This window comes from Prinia subflava, chromosome 4 (assembly GCF_021018805.1).
Source record: "Prinia subflava isolate CZ2003 ecotype Zambia chromosome 4, Cam_Psub_1.2, whole genome shotgun sequence".
NCBI classification, from domain to species: domain Eukaryota; kingdom Metazoa; phylum Chordata; class Aves; order Passeriformes; family Cisticolidae; genus Prinia; species Prinia subflava.
This window is the reverse complement of record NC_086250.1, coordinates 35,066,598-35,085,380: the sequence shown is the minus strand read 5'-3', so window position 1 is coordinate 35,085,380 and position 18,783 is coordinate 35,066,598. Positions and strand designations below refer to the sequence as shown.

The 18,783-nt window shown below is 37.0% G+C and overlaps 1 protein-coding gene across 2 annotated transcripts in view; it reads left to right on the top strand.

The window, feature by feature from the left end:
- Window positions 1-18,783, top strand: part of SYT1 (synaptotagmin 1) — a 339,701-nt gene that overhangs the window by 108,419 nt on the left and 212,499 nt on the right. For both annotated transcript variants that reach the window (XM_063396421.1, XM_063396419.1), the window contains exon 3: window positions 13,790-13,851. The gene's annotated coding sequence lies outside the window, so the exon portion shown is untranslated. The remainder of the gene's footprint in view (window positions 1-13,789; window positions 13,852-18,783) is intronic.

Genomic DNA, 18,783 nt, shown 5'->3' with positions numbered 1-18,783 from the left:
AACAATCCAAAAAATACTGCTAAGAGTCTTGTAGTCCTCTAGCCCTTTATCTTTGTTTAAACTGCTCAATTTAAGAATGTATTTCAGTTTTGGTTGAGTAATTCCTGTGCTGGTGAAAAGACAATGCTGTGGGATTTAGCAGGATAAATGTATTGTTATTAGCAGTGGCAGGTGAACCACATTAAAAGTATTATAAGACATGTTGTTTCTTTGTAATACCACCTTGCCCACAGAGTCAAATGTGGTGAGCCCTCTGCAGATGGATAGTAAGAGGCACTTGTAGCTTCAAAAACTTTTTAAAACAAAATGGTGAAGGATATTTACAGTGGTACCTTTTTTTCTGTTTATAATGCCTTGGAAAAACAATCTTAAGGTGCTAGGGCCAAAGGAATACTTCAGCTGTCCTGCAGTATAAATCTGAAAATCCAGCAAAGTCCCAGAAGTGCAAACATTCAGTCCCCATGGCAAATATTTCCATTATGCAGAGGTAAAATTTTTAAAAACACTCAGGGTTGTCTTAATTCTCTCCTGCTGCAGTTAACATTTTTATAGACATAAGCTAAGGCCCAGTCCGTATAGGCTGATCTGTTTAGGTGCTGCAGGAAACTTAAATTTGGCAGCTTTCCTGCAAAATACCGCACACTTTAATCCTGCAAAGTCCTTCATGAGTTGTATATTATTGTGTCTGCTTTATTAGTAGAGAAACTGAGCAGTGACGTAAACATAGTACCAGAGCAAGTCAGAGACCAATCCAGGATTACATCTCAAGAGTTCTTGACTTCTAACCCTGTATTAGCTCCACTAATTCCACTCACCTCCACGATAATAGCATGCTGTTCACTGAGGGGTAAGGGGAAAGAAGAAAATAAATAATTAGTTCAAGTAGTCCTCAGCTCAACTAATGTAAGATGATTTCAGCTACCTACTTTATTGTGCTTTTCCTGGTCCAGGTTTGAGTTTCACTCATAGCCAAACTTTACCATTTCCCTTAAAATATTTTAGAGCAAAAGAAGGGGTTTTTGGTATCCAGCCACTGCTTTCTTTCCCCGTTATGCTTTCTGTCCTGTTATGCTTGTTTACAGTGCTGGTCACATGCCAAATACTGTCAAGTCTTCAGTCTTTCAGATACTCCCACTCTCTTCAGCTGTTTGGTTTTTTTAATAATGTCAGTCTGCCTGCCACATTTCTTCAAAATTTACTTTTTAGGACTACTCTTTGCTTTTCTTAACACGTTCAGTGATCTCTTCCAGTGATTTTCGATTCATATTTGCAAAGCTAAAAATGACATCAGATGTATTTTTCAGCAAGTTAAGGTAAGGGTTTTACCTTTAATGGGCATGAAAGATGGCAGCTGAAACAACAAAAATCACATTGGTCTGTTTCTGTTGTTATATCTCATTGCAAACTCATATTTTTGAGAGAGCACTGGAAAAATTACAAGACAAGTAGATCTGGGTTTTTGTCAAGCAAGAATTGCTTTGCAGTTAGGGTAATTTAATCTCTCGGCTTCTCTTTTTTACTTATTCTTACGTGTGTAGCAAGATTCATAATAAAAGTACTTCAAGACAGTTTCTTACTCTGTGCTCAAAGGAACTATTTAGGTGCAAAGAATGGCAACTATCAGCTCTGTTAGATGCCCATTTTAGTTTAAGGAGAAGGTGAAGAAGAGGAAGAGAAAGCATATCAGGAGTGAACAAATGAAACCACGGCCAGAGGAGGAGATACTTGATTTCTTTGTGATTTTCTCCTTTTTTCTACTCTTACTGTTTTCTAATCTCCTGAATTTTCTGTTGTATGAACAGAGAGCTTTCAGAAAGAAAATAGTTGACAGAGATGTTGGATTTATTGATGTACCTGAATGAATCCATGATGTTCCTGTTTTAAGCTGTCAGGTTGTTCTGTTCATAAAGCAGCATTTCAAGCTGCATCCTGAAATCTCTGTGTATCATAGAACTTTGCTGAAGACTGACACTGCTGTGGATTGTTTTACTGTATTTTAGGATAATCAATTTTGCTTAAGAGCCCTTGCTTGCTTATTCCTAAGACAGGACAGTAACCTTATAGGCAAAATGCTGTTTTTTGTCAAAAAGATATATATTGACAGTCAGCTTTGCCTGAGTATGCTGAACTTGCATGTTTTATGTCACTGCAAAGCATAGATTAGAAAATTGTCTGCATACTTCATAAGTGGTAGTAGAAACTGATTAAAGCAATGGATTCTACCCCGTGCAATGAAGTATTCATGGTTGCAATAATGCCAAAAAGCACCCGTCAGCTTCAGAAAGGGCATCTGCTGATTTGTTGACAGGCAATTTCAAGTTCCCTTTTTACAGAAACTCATATTAAGGGTTTCCTTGAACGAGATGATCTTTAACAGATACTTCCTTTTTGCCAGATGCTGAAATGAAGTTTTAGATACATGATGTGGTGTTTTCTTGATTTGTTTAAAATCCATGCTGAGAGATGCTGTAACAATCATTCTGTGTAACAGAATCTATTATGCTGTCCCTTCCTGTCCTTGAATGGACTTATGCTCTGCTCTGGCTGTTTATCAAATCTGCATTTACATTCCCCTTCCTGCCCACAGTGTACCCCTTACATCTGCTTTGTTTAAAAAGTAACAATATTGAAAAGTGTTCAGTGGCACCTGCTAGATTCTCCATTGGAGTATTCAGCAGAGCTTCGGCCGTCAGTGTTCAGTAGCTTTCCTCTTTTGGGAAGAGTGACTGCAGGGTGGCTGGAGGGACTGTGCAATTGAGGGTGGAACTGCAGGAACTGGAAAAAGGGACTGAAAGTCTCATAATCTCACTGCGGTGTTGCTTCCCTGAGTTAGTCTAGGGTCAGTTTGCCTTCTCCAGGCCCCTTCTTAAAAGTCTCCTGCAGCCTGTTTTAAGACTGTATTCAGTATTAGGTAGCCAGGCTTCTTTTGTCAGAAAAATAGATGAGGCACATTTTGGATAATGATGTTTTGTGTTGAGGTAGAGTATGCCCCTGCCTCAAGATGATTCAGGCATTTGTTATGTTTTCTAACTTTCTGCTTCTGCTTCTTCTGGGCCACGGGTAGTACAGATTGCTTTTGTTTCATAGACTTAGCTAATGTGTTTGCAAATTGCAACGAAAAAATCTCAGAAAATTACACTATACATCAGTGGAGACAGAACAAATGTTTTTTTCTTTCAGACTGCTCCAGTGTGTTGAGTGCAAATCAGTAGTTTTTATGAAGTGGCTGAGTTTTGGTCCAAATAAGCTGCATTTCAGAGAATCTGATAATCAAAAAAGAAACAGGTTTCCTCAAGATGGATAGAAAGATTAAATTAAAGGGTGGTTTATGTTAACATTTGGCTCTACAAAGAGGAAGAAATATTGCCATCTGAAAGACTTAGCTTCATTAGCAAAAGTAGCCCAATTAAAATATTTGCCCAAATGTTTTTTTAAGGGTTTCAAATGGACCTGTTTTTTGAATTTTCCTTGATTCAGAGATGTTAACATTAAATGTGACACATAAGATGGTAATTACAAGGTAATTATTTGATTTTTACTAAATATACATTTCCATTAGATTCCTTCTGGCAGTGTCTAGCTGAGAAAGTTGATTTTATAGGCAAATAAAATATCATTATGTCTTTTCTTTACTCAAATACGTAAGGAACAATAATGATAACTACCCCTTTTAATGTTCTTAGCCATCTGCACATCAGCACTGCACTGCCTGATGTGCGACTTTTTGATTAGGCTATCAGATTTTCTGGATGTGGACTTGATGCTTCCTTTTTTTTACTGTTATGTAGACTTGTTAAGCCACCACTTGTCTTTAATCCCGTTTTTTTAAATACTATCTTTGCATGTAATCTGCAAGGATTGACAGCTAAGCTCTGTCACAGCCCGGAGTGACACCTGTGATTAAAAGGTCTGCCTCAATTCCCCAGTCTCTAGGTTTCTGCTTTTAGTTTCAAGATGAAAAAAGTCATGATACTTCAGTTCATCTTTAGTATTGCAAAATCATATGCCTTTGTCAGGCGGTGCACATTGTGTGTAAAGAAATGGTTTAAGATACAGAAATTGTGTCTCTAGATGATATTATATAATAATGAATTTAGACCGAAATACCAGCAGCTATGGGCTAGTTAAAACTTTCACTGTGCTTCTGAAAGTGTGGAGATGAACTTCACTGTAGACACCAGCTCAACCTTATTAGCTGACCAGGGAAGGAAGCCAGGGTGGCCAGGTGGGATGTTACTATGTGCCACTAAAGTAGCATGTCCTAGACACACTACACTGAGAACCTGTGCTTGGTTAAGAGCTCTGGTGACCAAATTCGCTCCCTCGCACATCCAGCCAGGCTGACAGCCATTTATCTCAGGGACATGACACATTCCTACTGAGCTGTGCAGTTGCTGCTGAGTTGACTTTGCAGCTTTTGAGAATCAAGGTAATGCTTGCAGCTGCGGCCGCTTACACGCCCAACTCCTTTCCACAGGCTACTGTTACATGTCACTCAGTGCTCACTCTTGGCATTGAGGTTGTGGTTCCTCATGGTACTTCAGCAAGTTGTAACCTAGAAACCTAGGTTGTAACAAGAAACACCTGTTTTATACCCCTGCAGTGCATCTGGCTGCTATTCCTTTTTTTGGTTTAGTTTATTTACTGGCCTCTGTGTCTGGGCAGAAGTTAAAATGTTGAAGAACCAGAGAGATCTACTGCCTGGTCAACCTGTTACTTGTGTTTGAGGATCAGTAATACTGGTCATTGCATCCCTTAGTGGTACTGTGTGCAGCTTCTTCCAGAAGACAGCCCTATATACCACAATGTCAAAGTGAGAAAGTTATGTTCTGGACAGTAGCAAATAAGAAAACCACAATTTTTAACGATTTTCGAGTTTGGGGTCGACTTGTAAGGAGGTCTAATATTCTTACATGCTGAGGAAGACAGAGAACATGGTATAAGATGAATTTGTTTTTTCCAACAGATTTTGTGATATTTATAAAACAGTCTCATAACAGTAATCCATTCTTGTTATCAATGTTTCAAAGACAAAAATACCAGTAATTTTTTTAACATAAATAATTAGAAGGCTGAAAGCTTTTTTTTTATTTTTAACTAATTGCTCATGATTTTGTCATCCTAATCATCTGTCCATAAGGTTGTAAAGTATTTCCACTAATGTTGGTATAACAGTTTGCTTGCTCTTACGGTATTATGATGAAGTTATTTTAATGCTAAACATAGTAGAGTGATTAGAAACATTTTTGGTAGTGAAATATTATGTGTTGTAACTGAAAAGAAACATTTAAAATCTCTGTGTATGCCTACTTTAGTTAGTGATCCTATTATTAGTGTAGTCCAGTACCAGTGCAAGGGGTCAGTGCTGTCCACTTTCATTATTAATTTTGAGTGTTCCATTCTTTGCTCCTGTTGACCACAGAGTATCATCTTTTCTTGTAAACAAAACCCCCAAAATCTTCATTTAAATTAGTGTCTTTTCATTCTCTTAGTAGTTTGAAGTGTAGTTCAATGGAAAGGAGAAGCCAACTGTGATTGTGAGAGTAGTGAAATTGCACATGAAGGTTAAAAATAGTAGTCTTGGGGTATGAAGCACCCAGATAGTTATAAAAAGGTGAAAGGGAGCAGTTGCTGTGGAGCAAAAGGGCTTGTTGCATGGTGGCTGCAGAACAAGCAACATTAAAATTAATGTGAGAAATCAAGGGTACCAGCTTTAGAAAGTGATGTGTCTGTCTTTATAGGATTTGTTTTGCTGCTTACCAGAAATCTGAGCAGCATGTAGTCTTGGAGTAGTACAGGAGGGGTAGGCACTAACTTGATTTTGTCTGTATTTAGACTTGGTAGAATTTCAAATTTTTTTTAATAGTTTCCATTACGAGAAAACAGCAACGTGAATAAAACTGTATGGAATAGAAAATGTGGGCTGACATTATACCAGTGGTGAATTATCATCTCTACAGATTCTGTCTACATATCCAGATGAACCACAGAATTAGTCTGCTTAGAATTTCCTCTTTATCTAAAAAGTTGTCTTTGAAGGGATGCATTAAATGGCCAAGAAATACTGAAGTTGTTGCCACTGTAGGTCTCTCTAGGGTAATATAGAAAGGGTATTGGAACAACTCACCCATAGATTATGTCGCTTAATTTGCTGAGATGTTGACACTATCATACCTTATGAGTGAATTGCTTGCCTATATTAGTACATTTCCATAAAGCAGAGTTGATAAATAAATAAATAAATAAATAAAACCTCTCACACCAGAACAAAAAGATCAGCTGCATTATGTAACATATAATCACTTCCTGCAGTGGATATTACAGCAGGTTCTTTCATCCTGTGATAAAACCAATTAGATTTTGAATCTTCAAACACTGGAATGCATCTGAGTGTGTGTCTGCCAACGTAAAGATATGTTATCTTTCTAGGGAGGATTTAGGAGACTGATTAAAAACCTCCATTGTGCTTTTAAATAAGTCTTAGTCTATAGCTGTAACAAGCAACCTAAATATGACATCTCAAACCAATTATGCTATGCTAACTATTTTCTTATCATTTCATGTGATCCAAGATGGCCTAGTCTAGAGTATTATGGAGCAACTTGTGGAGAACTGTGTTTCTTTTTTCTAAAATATCTCAGAGAATAATTGTAGCTCTATATTTTATTGCCTGGAAAAGCATGAAAATACTTGGATTGAATTTAATGGAATGACATGTTACAAGTGCTGGTTGTTTCAGCTGAAGTCTTGAAAACTTTCACTTAGGAAAATGAAATTTCACTCCAATGTATGAAGTTTTTACGTCTTTTTGTTGTTAATAAATGTCAGTATTCTCATGGGTTCATATTTGCAATTGGAAAAATATAAGTTTCGTGTAAAGTTTGAAAATTCTACTCTTGTCTAAGCAAAGGGCTGAGACATACCCAGCAATCACAAAGCAGGAATGGCAAGCTACACACTGAGAAGATTCCTTCCAGAGCAGCTCCACTGTTACTACATGGCAGATATAGCATAGTGGTTGAAGTGTCCCCACATAGTGTGAGCACATCCAGCCTCGCTCCTTTAATGGTCTGTCATATGCAAATCTTTCCTGGAAGTCCTTGCCACGTTTGGTCTGCATGGATATTGCTGGCACATGTGCCATCCCATTTATACAGCAGGACTACAGTAGCAATGAAATGAGTGATGGTAGAAGAAGAGATGTATTGTCCTAGATAGCTCCAGGAGGGAGGAAATGCTATTGTTGCCCCAAATTCTGATACTCCTTTGTCCACATAAGATTCTTCTGGCATCTCAGGATGATTCAGATACCCATTTGTGACTGTATTGTCACTGACTGTATCATCACCATTAGCAGGTTTTCTTTCTTGAAAAGACAGTCTTTTAGTGCCTGCTGAAACATATGATTGTTTATTGCTCATGAAATTATGGTGCTGACCTAGGTGTGGTTGGTGGAACTACCAGAGTGGATGGCTCTTCTAACATCAAGCCAAGTGTAAGGATAAAGCAGAAGCTGGAAAAGGCTTTTGATGGGCAACAAGAGGTCTGAATCCACCAGGACTGGGAGCCAGAGAGGGTAACAAGGCATGTTCTGGGCAGTACTGGTGGGAGAAAGAATCTGAGAATGTGGAAGCATCATGCAACTGGGAGAGCAATGCAGGGGCATTTGAGGAGCAGCTGGCACTTCCTGAGGTTAGGAGCTGCTCTTGCCTGTGTATGAGTTGTGTGTAACAGAGACACAGCATGTCTGATGGAGGTCTATGGTAATAACAAGAAAAAGCTACTCAGGAGTTGAAACACCTGGTTCTGCTAAGAACTGAAATTCTGAGGAAGTCGCAGGGGAGCATGTTTGAACTTTAGGTGACAGGTAGCTCAATACAAGTGAACAGAGACTGAAAAAGGAGCTTCATTGCTAGTATTATAGAAGGGACTCTCAGAGACAAATTCCACAATGAGCAGACTACTTTGCTGAGTAGAGAACCTTATAGAGCTGAAAACTGTTCACATTTAAAATATATGGGTCACAGGGTGTGGGAATGGCCCAGCCCACAGACTGAATGGACAGAGAAAAGCAGAGTCTAAATACTGGTTTTATCTCTAGTGTCCACAGTGATGCTGCACTTCATTCTGATAAACAGCATTCTGAAGTACTTAAGCATCATATGTTGAGACCTAAAAAGGCTTGCAATCTAGTAAACTTAAGTGGCAGTTCAAATGACTCTCTTAGGCAGCGCTCCTAAATATGTCCTCTGTCCTTATGTACTGTGTTGAATAAATGCTCATCTGAATTAATGAGGATGGGAGAATTTCTCCTTCCCCACCAGGAAGTGTGTAGTACAACCACTGTCTTTTCATTCTGTTGCTCTGAATTTCTCCCTCATCGTAGGAAATTACTCTATGCCTTGGTTTTATCGCTTTCATTTTCTGTTTCAATAATTCTTTCCTTTCTATTAATAAAAGCATCCCTCCGTATTTACCTAGCTCCACAAATTTACCCCTGTTCTGGTTTTTCCTCCTAGTTTGGGGTGGACATTGGATCTGGTAACAAACTTTTACAGTCAGAAGTTTGCTGTTTTTCTTCTATGTACAGTGACACCTAATGGCAGGCACACACCTGAGAATTGTTTGGGTTTTTGAAAGCCATAGTTTCTTTTAAAACAAGCTGGACTCTTGCAGTCCAAAATTTAGGAACTGGTGGGTCTATTTTTGTCTGACATTTCACTGTGTTAATCACATTCTGTATAAAGTCTGAGAGACTTTCCAGTAGTGTTTGGCTTTCCTACCACTATTTGTTCCCTTATTAGACTGTTCATGAAATTTGCAATAAAAATGCCAAGAAGTACTTTTTCTCTTTTGGTTTGCTCATTTGCTAGAGAAGTTTTTATTCTTGGTTTTGATTTACAAAATATCAGAGGCTGCAGAGCTTCTTAAAATTATTGTTCTGCAACTCAGTTGTTTATGCACAGTCACCTATACCATGAGATAGGCACCACTTTATCAAATAATATGTCTTTTCATTTTTTACTCTTTAGCACTGTTCTCCATCATTGCCTGTAGGCAAGGAGGAAGGCTGGTGATGTGAGTGGAAAAAATGCTGTCATCAAATATATAGTAACTTAGGGCAGTGTTATTTTGGAAGAGGGGATTGTGTGTGGAGGTATATTTAAAATTAGTTTTTGTTTTGTTATACTACAGGCCTGAATTCAGTCAGTAATGACCTCAATAGTGCCTGTTTTAATGTAATCCTTGCTTGCTGACTGCTGTTCCAAGAATAAAAATTTAAGCCAAAAGATTTAATGAAATCCTTTGGGATTAGTGCTCACTGGGCTGGGGAAATTGCATATCAACCATTTCTCTGTATTCTAACCATACGGCTTGGTATTTGAATAGGAGGGTGTCCAAGAGAGACAACTCTGAGTTCATCAATAATTTACATTTTTTTTAGTTACAAACCTGGTATTTGGGATTCTGTTGCCATAGCAATCCATCTGGGCCTGAATGGATAGTGTTTTAAGTGGTGGTTGTATAGAGATTCACAGTGTGTGCTTTAAATCCCTTCTGAAGTAATCCTCAGATCTGTTCTGTGACTTATTTGAGGTTTCGACAAAATCAGTGTTACTCACAGTAAAAGTTGATGCTGTGCAAATTAAGCCCATAAAATAGTGGAATATACATATGATTAAGGGCTGTAAAGTTTATTATATGTGACAATTTCTGTTTCAATATTTGAGACTATTCATAAATTCCCACAACTGCATTTTTTTCAAAATGCATTTAATTTGTTGCACATTATGCAACTGGAAATTATCCAGACTCTGTACTGGTTATTAGCTAATTTAAACTTCATAATCGAATGCTAGCCTCATTTTTCCAGACATCAGTTCTATGTTTTACAGGATGTCAGTCTATTCATAATGGACTCCTCCACTTTCAATTAATCTGATTTTCTCTCATAAATAATTCTAAAGCAGAGAATAAAATTTAAAATACCCATTTTCACTTCTAAGACTACTGGGCCTGTGTTTTGAGGGTGTGTTGTTAAATTCAGTAGGCTAAACACAGCTGCTTTTTGTTTGAGGTTTAGTTTATATTTTTTTGTTTTGCCACGCAAAATTTCAAAATGGTTTATTCTAAACCTCCCAGATATGCCACATAAGTGGATGTCCTCAGGTCTGAAAGACAATCAATAAAGTGAGCAAACTTGGGCTAAGTTTCAGCTCTGTCAAAACCGAAACCCTCCTGAAACCGATTTCTAGAGCTTTTATTCCTTCATGACAAAAATGTTGTCCAGTTGTGCTCTGGAACTGTCACTGAGCCATAATGATGATATATTAGCAGCTCTTTATTACTCCAGAGTACAGCGTTTCAGTTTGCAAAATTATTCCTCAGTGCCTAAAAGAAGAGAGGAAAGAATAATACTCAAATAACAGCCATATGCTCTACTAATGAGTGTTTAGCCCATAATCCTAAACAGATAAAAATATTTTCTTCATGGAGTTTGTAAAAGATCACGTAGTTGTTCCTGGCTTTAAAAATTGTAATGGAATAAAGAAACTGCAGAAAGCCTAAGATAACTTGAGAAATCTTTTAATTACCATGCAACTTCCCTTTCATCTTTTGTAACACAGTTCACAATGAGAAGTGAAGCATCTAATAAAAGGGGCTTATTTTTGCCATGATTCTATGATGCTAAAAATGTTCTTTGTCACCTGTAATAAATGTATTTCATCTCTCTTTCTGTATGAGTTAAACAAGAGCTTCCTGAGAAAAATTGCAAAGAATCCCTTCCTTGCAGTGGAGTAGGGTTTCATTTTATGAACAGATATGCATGTATAATCCTAAATTCAATGTTGTTGACTGAACTGTTTTATTTTAGAGCTCAAATCCTTCCTCAGTTTAATGGGACAATTTCCATAATTGGTTACCATAAAGGTGACTGGGATCAGAAATTAACAGAAATTAACAGAGAGTTTAGAATTCATGAAAAAAGGCTTTGTTTTGCTTACTTTTGCATATCTGTATGCTAACTGAAGTAAAAGTTGCAGATCATTTGAATGAGTACTTACCCTGAAATTAAATGCCTTAAAGTATCTTCTGTAGGTAACATTTGTTAAATATAGATTACACTTCAAAGGGATATTAGAAGATGCATTCACATGTATCAAAATGTGTTTCTGTTGATATTTCCATTGGTTTCATTAGGAAGCGTGTTCCCTTGCAATATTACTGAAATGAAAACGGAGCCTTGGAAGATAACTAGTGCTATGACAGATGCTATTTGTAGCTCTGAAAATATAGTTGTCACTGCAGGGAATCTCCTGCACTGAAGACCCACAGGAGTCCAGAACCAAGGGTGAATGAATTAATCTTCCAACACATCTAATAAAAATAGCCTGTGTTTAATAGTAAATGGAAACACAGTTGAATTTATTTTGTAATGTTTTAATCTTCCTCTAGAAGTGCAAATCTTTCCAGTTTATTTATCTCCTTATGTTTTACCTCTGCAAATCCTTGCAAAGAGTGATGGTATTTAGTTTCCTGGACACTGGTGAATTTTATTGATTGTTTTTTACTTATTTATTCTAGATGTGCATTACATTTTCCATATCCTTTGGAAACTCAGGCTGTGAGCTTCAAAGGAGCAGGCAGGCTATCTGTGTTTGCAATTAATGCAGCACCGCACTTACTCATCATTTCACTTAAATTTGCTTCTCTAGTGCATAACCTGTATTTTTATTCAGTTATTAACAATTAATACTATAGTAAACATTTGTCTTCCCATTTTCTGTCATAGCAGCAGAAGGAAGTAGTGAACCTGCTGAAAGGCTCAGTAATAATATGACACAGCTTGACACAGACAGCTTAGCGAAATAGGGGAGGATTGAGACAGTGTACCACAGAGCAGGTGTGACTCGGGCTGTTAATTTCTCTAAGGCATTTGCAGCTACCTCTGCTCAAACGCAGGATATACACAGGGCCCTGAACAAAAACCCTGCCTCTGATCCCCAGGAGAAGGTGGAGATTAGAGGTTCTTTTATTTTACCTTCTTTCTGAGTGATTCTAAGTTTGAAATCCCTCAGTTTGGGAAGACTTGACTTGACAGCAAGAGGCAAAGTTTTGGTTGAACCCATTCAAGAAATATTTGAGTACAGTAGTTTAGATTAGGTCTGTCATGGTCTGTTCCAGAACATTTTGTACAGCTAATGCAGAGCACCAAGCGAGGTAAGGCCTGCTAAGGCTATTGGCATGAGCTGACATTTGATGTGAGTTATAAACTGTGGGAATGAAATTAGCTGTTATATACCAGCATCTGAATTATTCTAAAGCCTTTAGAGTACGATTTCAAATAATTCAAATCATTCTCCAGCTAACCTTGCCTCATTTTAAGTGTTCAGCTCCTCACTAATGTCTATGATTTAACAAAATGGGCTGTTAGATAGAATCCTGTGGTTCAAAAAAATTTATAACTTAGTAACATCATAATATTAGATACTTCTGACTGATGTATTATATAGCCCTCAGCTCCAAACAGTTCTTAATTGTTACTTAACAGGTTTCTTCAGTAGACTCATATGCAAATGAGTGAATTCTGGTATATCATAACTATTGACAGAATGATACAGAAAGAAATATTGATTTCTTACTAAAATAGAAGGGGAGATTAGATTTTTATAATTTGATTAGATTTTATAATTTTATTATTTTATGATTATAATTTATAATTTTATAATTATTTGAGTCCTGTATTATTTGAGTCATGAAAGATGGTTTGCCGATTAGAGTGAGATGGTGGATGGAATCATGATTTGCCTTTTTTGAAGACCAGCATAAGTGTTGGTGTGCTGTAGTGTGACAGGATAAGATAACAAAATTTATCATTTTCTAGTTGATGTAAAATTAAAAATACATTTGTCTATCTTGGTAACTATGCAGTTGGCTGCATTTTTTAACTGCATCCAAATTGATCATCTTCACAATTAATGCCTTCACAGCTTGACTGTGCTTGCACTTTCACACCAGTGTTGCCCTTATTATAACCCTTATTGCCCAGCAGTCCCAATTTTCTCCCCTCTCTCAAGCAGCCTTTATTAATGAAGACTGTTAATAGTAAAATCTGCAAAGGCAGTATGCTGTGTTTCTTCAAATCCTGCCTTAAGACTCACCTCTGCTGTGATGCCTGTAAACTGGCCAAGAAAGGCTAAAGCAGCTGGTGTGCTTTGTTCAGTTCTTACAGCACAAATTTCCTGTACGGAAAAGCAGGAGTCAGGCATCAAACACCCCTCTGCAGCATGTTCCACTCTCTTCCAAAAGTGGTGAGAGAGGCTGTGGCTGTCATTGGAGGCATATGTTCTGTCTTCCTTGACTCCTCAGTCTAATGGGGTAATTCAGCCAAGATCTAATACACCATGGGAATTTGATTTTGACAAGAGGATTGCCAGCCTCAGAAACGTGAAAGCCTGTCACCTTCCTGGAGCTGGGGAGACCTGCAGGTGCCCAGATGAAATTAGGATGCCCAGCATTTAGTCTGATGTTTCAAGAGAGATTTGTTCCCTGAACCTGTAGATTTCTCATCTCTACTGCTACTATAGTATCTAAGACTGGAAACTGGTTTTTAAGGAAAAGGGGTGATGTGAATTTTCTCTGCCGGGTGCTTTCACAAAAGCCCAGGGTTTTAAATATTGCAGTAAGCCAAAACTAAATCTGAAAATGGCAAACTTCTATAGCACAGATGAAACTAGTTAGTTAATTTTAAAGAGATAATAAATGTATGTATTTGTTTTTCTTACAGAAGCTTCGAGTCCTGAATAAACAAAGAGAAGAGAGCTAAACACACATTCTCTATTGTGAACAGTAAGTCACCAACTTACATACTCTCAAGCTAAACATGACTTGCATCTCCTTTTTAATTTTTTTTTATTCTTTCATATTTGTAGTTCTTCTAACAAGTGTAAGAAATTAGAGCAGTGAACATTTCTCCCACGTATCCAACTTAGTTTCATTTCACAGGGGTAGACTTTTAAAAATCCAGTCACCATCTCAGGTAAGAGGCCCAGGTAATCCACACAAAGTGTCTTCATTGCTGTCCATACTGAGAATGTTACATTTTTCTTCTGAGTAAAAATACATTGCAAGAGAAATTAACAGTACCAAGCTAAAAACAGTATTTTATGCCAACATTTGCTCACATGTGAAATTTTGCAGAAAAGCAGATTCATCACTGTAGTCAGATCCTGATGGGTCAATGTAGGAGCAAAAGACTCCTGTGGGTTTATGTTAACCATATAACCACTGACTAATTGTTCTGAACCACCCTGGTCGTAGCTGTGCTGTTCACTGCACTGTCCAAACAATCACAGTGCATGGCTGCCCTGGCCTTTGACAACTGCAGCAAAACAAATAAAACACCCAGAAATTAGGACCACTTGCTGAGACAGGAGGATGAGCCATGTTTGTGTTGTGGATGATATTATTGACATTGTCCCTAGAAAAAAATTCTTAGGCTCCTGGTGAAGTACCAGTCATGGCAGAGTAAAGCACAGACACTGCTTTCAGTGCCAGTCCAAAGTTATGTGCCCTGGGAGCTGTAGCTGATCATACGGGCAAACCAAATTACTGAGTATTTAACAGGTGGAAATATCTTCTGAGAACCAGAGCAGTTGGACTTGTGTTAATACATTTCTATTAAAAGTTCCAAAAAAACAGTTCCTCTGTGCTAGGTGCCAATAAGAACCTGCCTTTTTTGTGGTAGATTATTGTGGACGGTAAGTAATGTGCAGAGAATATGTCTTCTTCAGCACCATTCTGCCTTTAGAATATATATTTGGCAGTACAGGTTAAGGAGTTTTACTGTTGTTGATGAAATCCCTATTCATTTAGCCAAAGTGGCATATGGAACAGGCTAGTTTTGAATAGAAATAAATCTCGAATATTTCTTGAGAAGTAATAAAAATAATACTCTTCGGTGGAAAAGAATGTGTGTAAATCCCAATAGCAAAAAAATACCCATTATATCTCTGGGCAGACAAGTTTGGTGAAGGGCTTAAACCTGAAAGGAAATGCGTGACATTTCACAAATCCAAGGACAAAACAGTGTTTGCTAGTGAACGTGTGCAGTTATCTGTACACTGGACTAAACTATGTTACCAGTGGGCATCTTCTAGATGTACAGTGAAGGATACATATGTACCAGAAAATTCTAAAAAACTTCTCAAAACTACTGTTTATCTATTCCTTTGATTTTTTCAATTTCTTCTTCTATCAGTCATACTTTCCTTTTATTTTCTCTCCTTTCCCCTGTGATTCCTGTGGTTTATATTCCCTACATGCTATCACACCTCTTTTTACCCTTTATCCTTCCATTTTTTGCCACGTAGTCAATCTGCTCGAGCTTTGTATTTTCTGCTTGTGTCTCCCACACAGGGCCATCTCCTCTTACTCTTGGCAGAGCTGCATTGCAGAATGTTTCTGATCTTGGGCAAATTCTGAGCTTGCTATTTCTAGTATCGAATTGATCCTCTGCAGACCAAGAGCGTTATTTCTGTTGTCAGGTCATAATGCACGGAATAATGCCATATGCCCATGTCTAAGGAATTCACAAAGTGTTGCAGTGTAGGGCAATATGGATCAGGTCTTGCAATTTTATTTGATGTGTAGAAAGATACAGTGGAACTTTGGAAGTTGTTATTTAATGCATGGGATACCTTCAGCCTAATTAATTATGCTTTACGCCCTCTGGATCTGAAGTTTTGGCCGCAGATAGTTATATGAATAAATGCTAGCAATTCCAAGCAATTTGGATGATTCAACTGATATATGCATACAAAAAATCCACAAGTCATTACAGACCTACTTGTAGAAAATAAATTTCACTACTGCAGATTCTGGAAGATCTTCTCCCCAGTTGTGTTTCTGAGTCAAGTGGCCAGAACTCATAGGCAGCTGTTTCAGAATAACATGGATTTATTTGTGCATAGTGAGAAAAAATGAGTCAACTATTATTGGTACTCCTTCACATACAAATTTTCTCTCTTCTGCTGGCAGAATAGGTTGAGAGGACCTTCTCGTATGATCCATCAATTAATTTTATCAGTCATGGTATTATGATTATAAGCTAAATGATCTAACATGTAATTAATATAGTATTACAAAAATGAAACTCTGCAGTAGTTATTTAACATTTGTGATGTGAAACTTATTTAACACTCTCTTTGGAATATACATGAGAAATTAGAATAATAAAACAGAAATAAAATTACTCTTACCTCTCATCCATCATTAGTGAGAAACAATGTTACCAGCTTGATCAGGCTGTACATTCACCCATGGAGGGAAATTCATGTGTAGTACCTTTGGGCCTTGTAACAACACCCTTGACAACTGTGTGTTACTCATACACTAAGTAACCAGTCATTCTTCTGACACTGGGATTGATACATTGGAATTGTGGAGTTGTTTCAGAATACATTTTTTCCTTCAATTTGAATAAAAATCTAAAATTTAAAATATTTGGTACTTAGAGGCAAAAAAGAGATTGGATTCCCCACATACAGAGCAAATAAAATTAAAATAAATATTGTTCTTATTTTTAAAAGGATAAAAGTCATAATGTATAGTGTGTTTTTTGGGTATTACGTGTTCTCAACTTTATTTTACGTGCAAGGACCGTTGTCATTTGTCTTTGTTACTGCAAAAGATGGGAGATATCCTTTGTGGAGCAGGGAAAAAATGTTGCAGCATGTGTTCAGAAAAAGGTGTCCATTGTCCTTATAGTCAGTGGCAATCAGATTTCATCTGGCACAAACTTTTGTTTGTCAAAGAAGTGGCAAATAATTGGTGGCTGATTGATTACAGGCTTTTTGTTACTCTTGTTTGATAAAGGCAAGTTCAGGTAATGTGACGTAAATTAGGAGATTGCACAAGCATAGCACTACTACAGGAGAGGGATGGCCAGAATCCAGACTCTGCTGTGAGCACATGAGAGGAGACTTGGCCTGCTGAAAAATTATTGTATGGGCACTTTGACTCCATTATGTGTAGAAGAACTAAATTCATGTTAGACTTACCATTAGCTCACAAGTGTGCGATGTTACCTTTGTTTGCCCTAATATCTATTTCAAAAGTTGCTGTATTTTATATTTTACCATTTACCACATTATATTTAGAGGTGTATATATAATATATATAAAAGTAGCAGCTAAATGAATGGGTTTTGGTTTTGGAGGGCCTGTTTTGTAAAAGTTGAATTTATGAGTATTCAAAAGTTGAATTTATGAGTATTCAAAAAGAAGTGAGCCTGTCCTTCCGGAATATTCTGTACTAATCAGAATAGCCTTCCCTTACATTATTATTTCAATCCTTCATGCAGTATAGTAATCTAGAAGCAGCATAGAAGTGCCCTCATTCCTTGTTTTTGCCATTTTGTCACAAGTTTTGTCATTGCAAATTAAAATTCATATGCATATATTGCAGGCTTGGATAAAATTCTTCATTGGAGTGATTCCACTACCTTAAGTCTTTAATGAGGTCTTCCTCTAAATTAGTTTCACTCTTTTTTTCCCCTCACATAGTGAAAGATTGAATTTCTGGTAAATTATACAGTAGTATTTGCATACTGTGAAGGTTGCTTATATTGCCTCTCTTTTGGTTATCATCTCAAGACTATTCAGAGGAGTCCATTCTCTATGGCTTAGAAAATTCTGTTCCTCAAAACTTTTTCTCTTCTTTTTATTATTCCTGTATTACAGACACTGCTTTGTGTTTCTTTAATGTGACATCTCTGACATGGGTTTAGATTCTGTACTGCTTTGAGGTATGCTAGTTATGCAGCCTAATTTTGCAAAATGGCTCTATAGTTGTAGTTCCCTGGGGCTTCAGTTTACTTGCCATCTATCACTTTAGCACTGTGATTGATTAGTCTCTACTATTTAATTTATCTGCTGCAGCTTCTAAGCTGTTTCTTTAATTGGTAAATACATACTTTTCTAGACACATTTTCAAATGATGCGTTCTCCAAGTGCCCCAGAAATCATGTAATCATATTTTTCTGAGCTAGGAATGTAACCATTTGAGCCATTTAATGGTTTCAATAAATATTGGCTGATATTTTGTCTATTACTTGGAAACTTTGAACTGGAAATCAGTGTTTTATTTTCCATTTTTCAATATTATTGTATATATATTTATTCTGAAATACTAGTATATTTACCAGCTGCTTTTTCATCCACCAAAAAACATTAAAAGAAATCAGCATCTTTCTTAAGTGTAGGAGAAAAATGCCTGGGCTGCTGCTGTGGCAGTAGATTTTAACCATCTTTGCATGTTAGGTTTCAAAAACAAAATATTATTTAGTGTAATTTGCTTCTTGGAATTCCATAAGCCAGCTTCAGTCAGTAGGGTTAACATGCTTGTTCTCCTCTGTTGTATGCTGTGTTCCTGTACTTTGCTATTTTTAAAAATCACATTGAATAACAACTTGGCTATGATTTTAAATCAGACTCTTTCAGAGAAATGTCATTTCCTTTTAAAAAAGAGTTGAGTTTTGGAATTAAGTCATACAATATGTAAACATTGCAGCAGTTCTACACAATTACTGAGGCAACTTTCAAGAAGCTACTATAATGAAATGCATCTATGATCCACAAATCAAAGAAACTTTAATGTCACATTTTCTTTGCTACTGCAGTTTTTATTATGGCTCTGCCTATTTTTGAATGGGGATGTTGAAAATTTGTGTAGGGCTTTTTTTTACTTTTAGTTATTGTCTGATATTCATGATTAAAATCT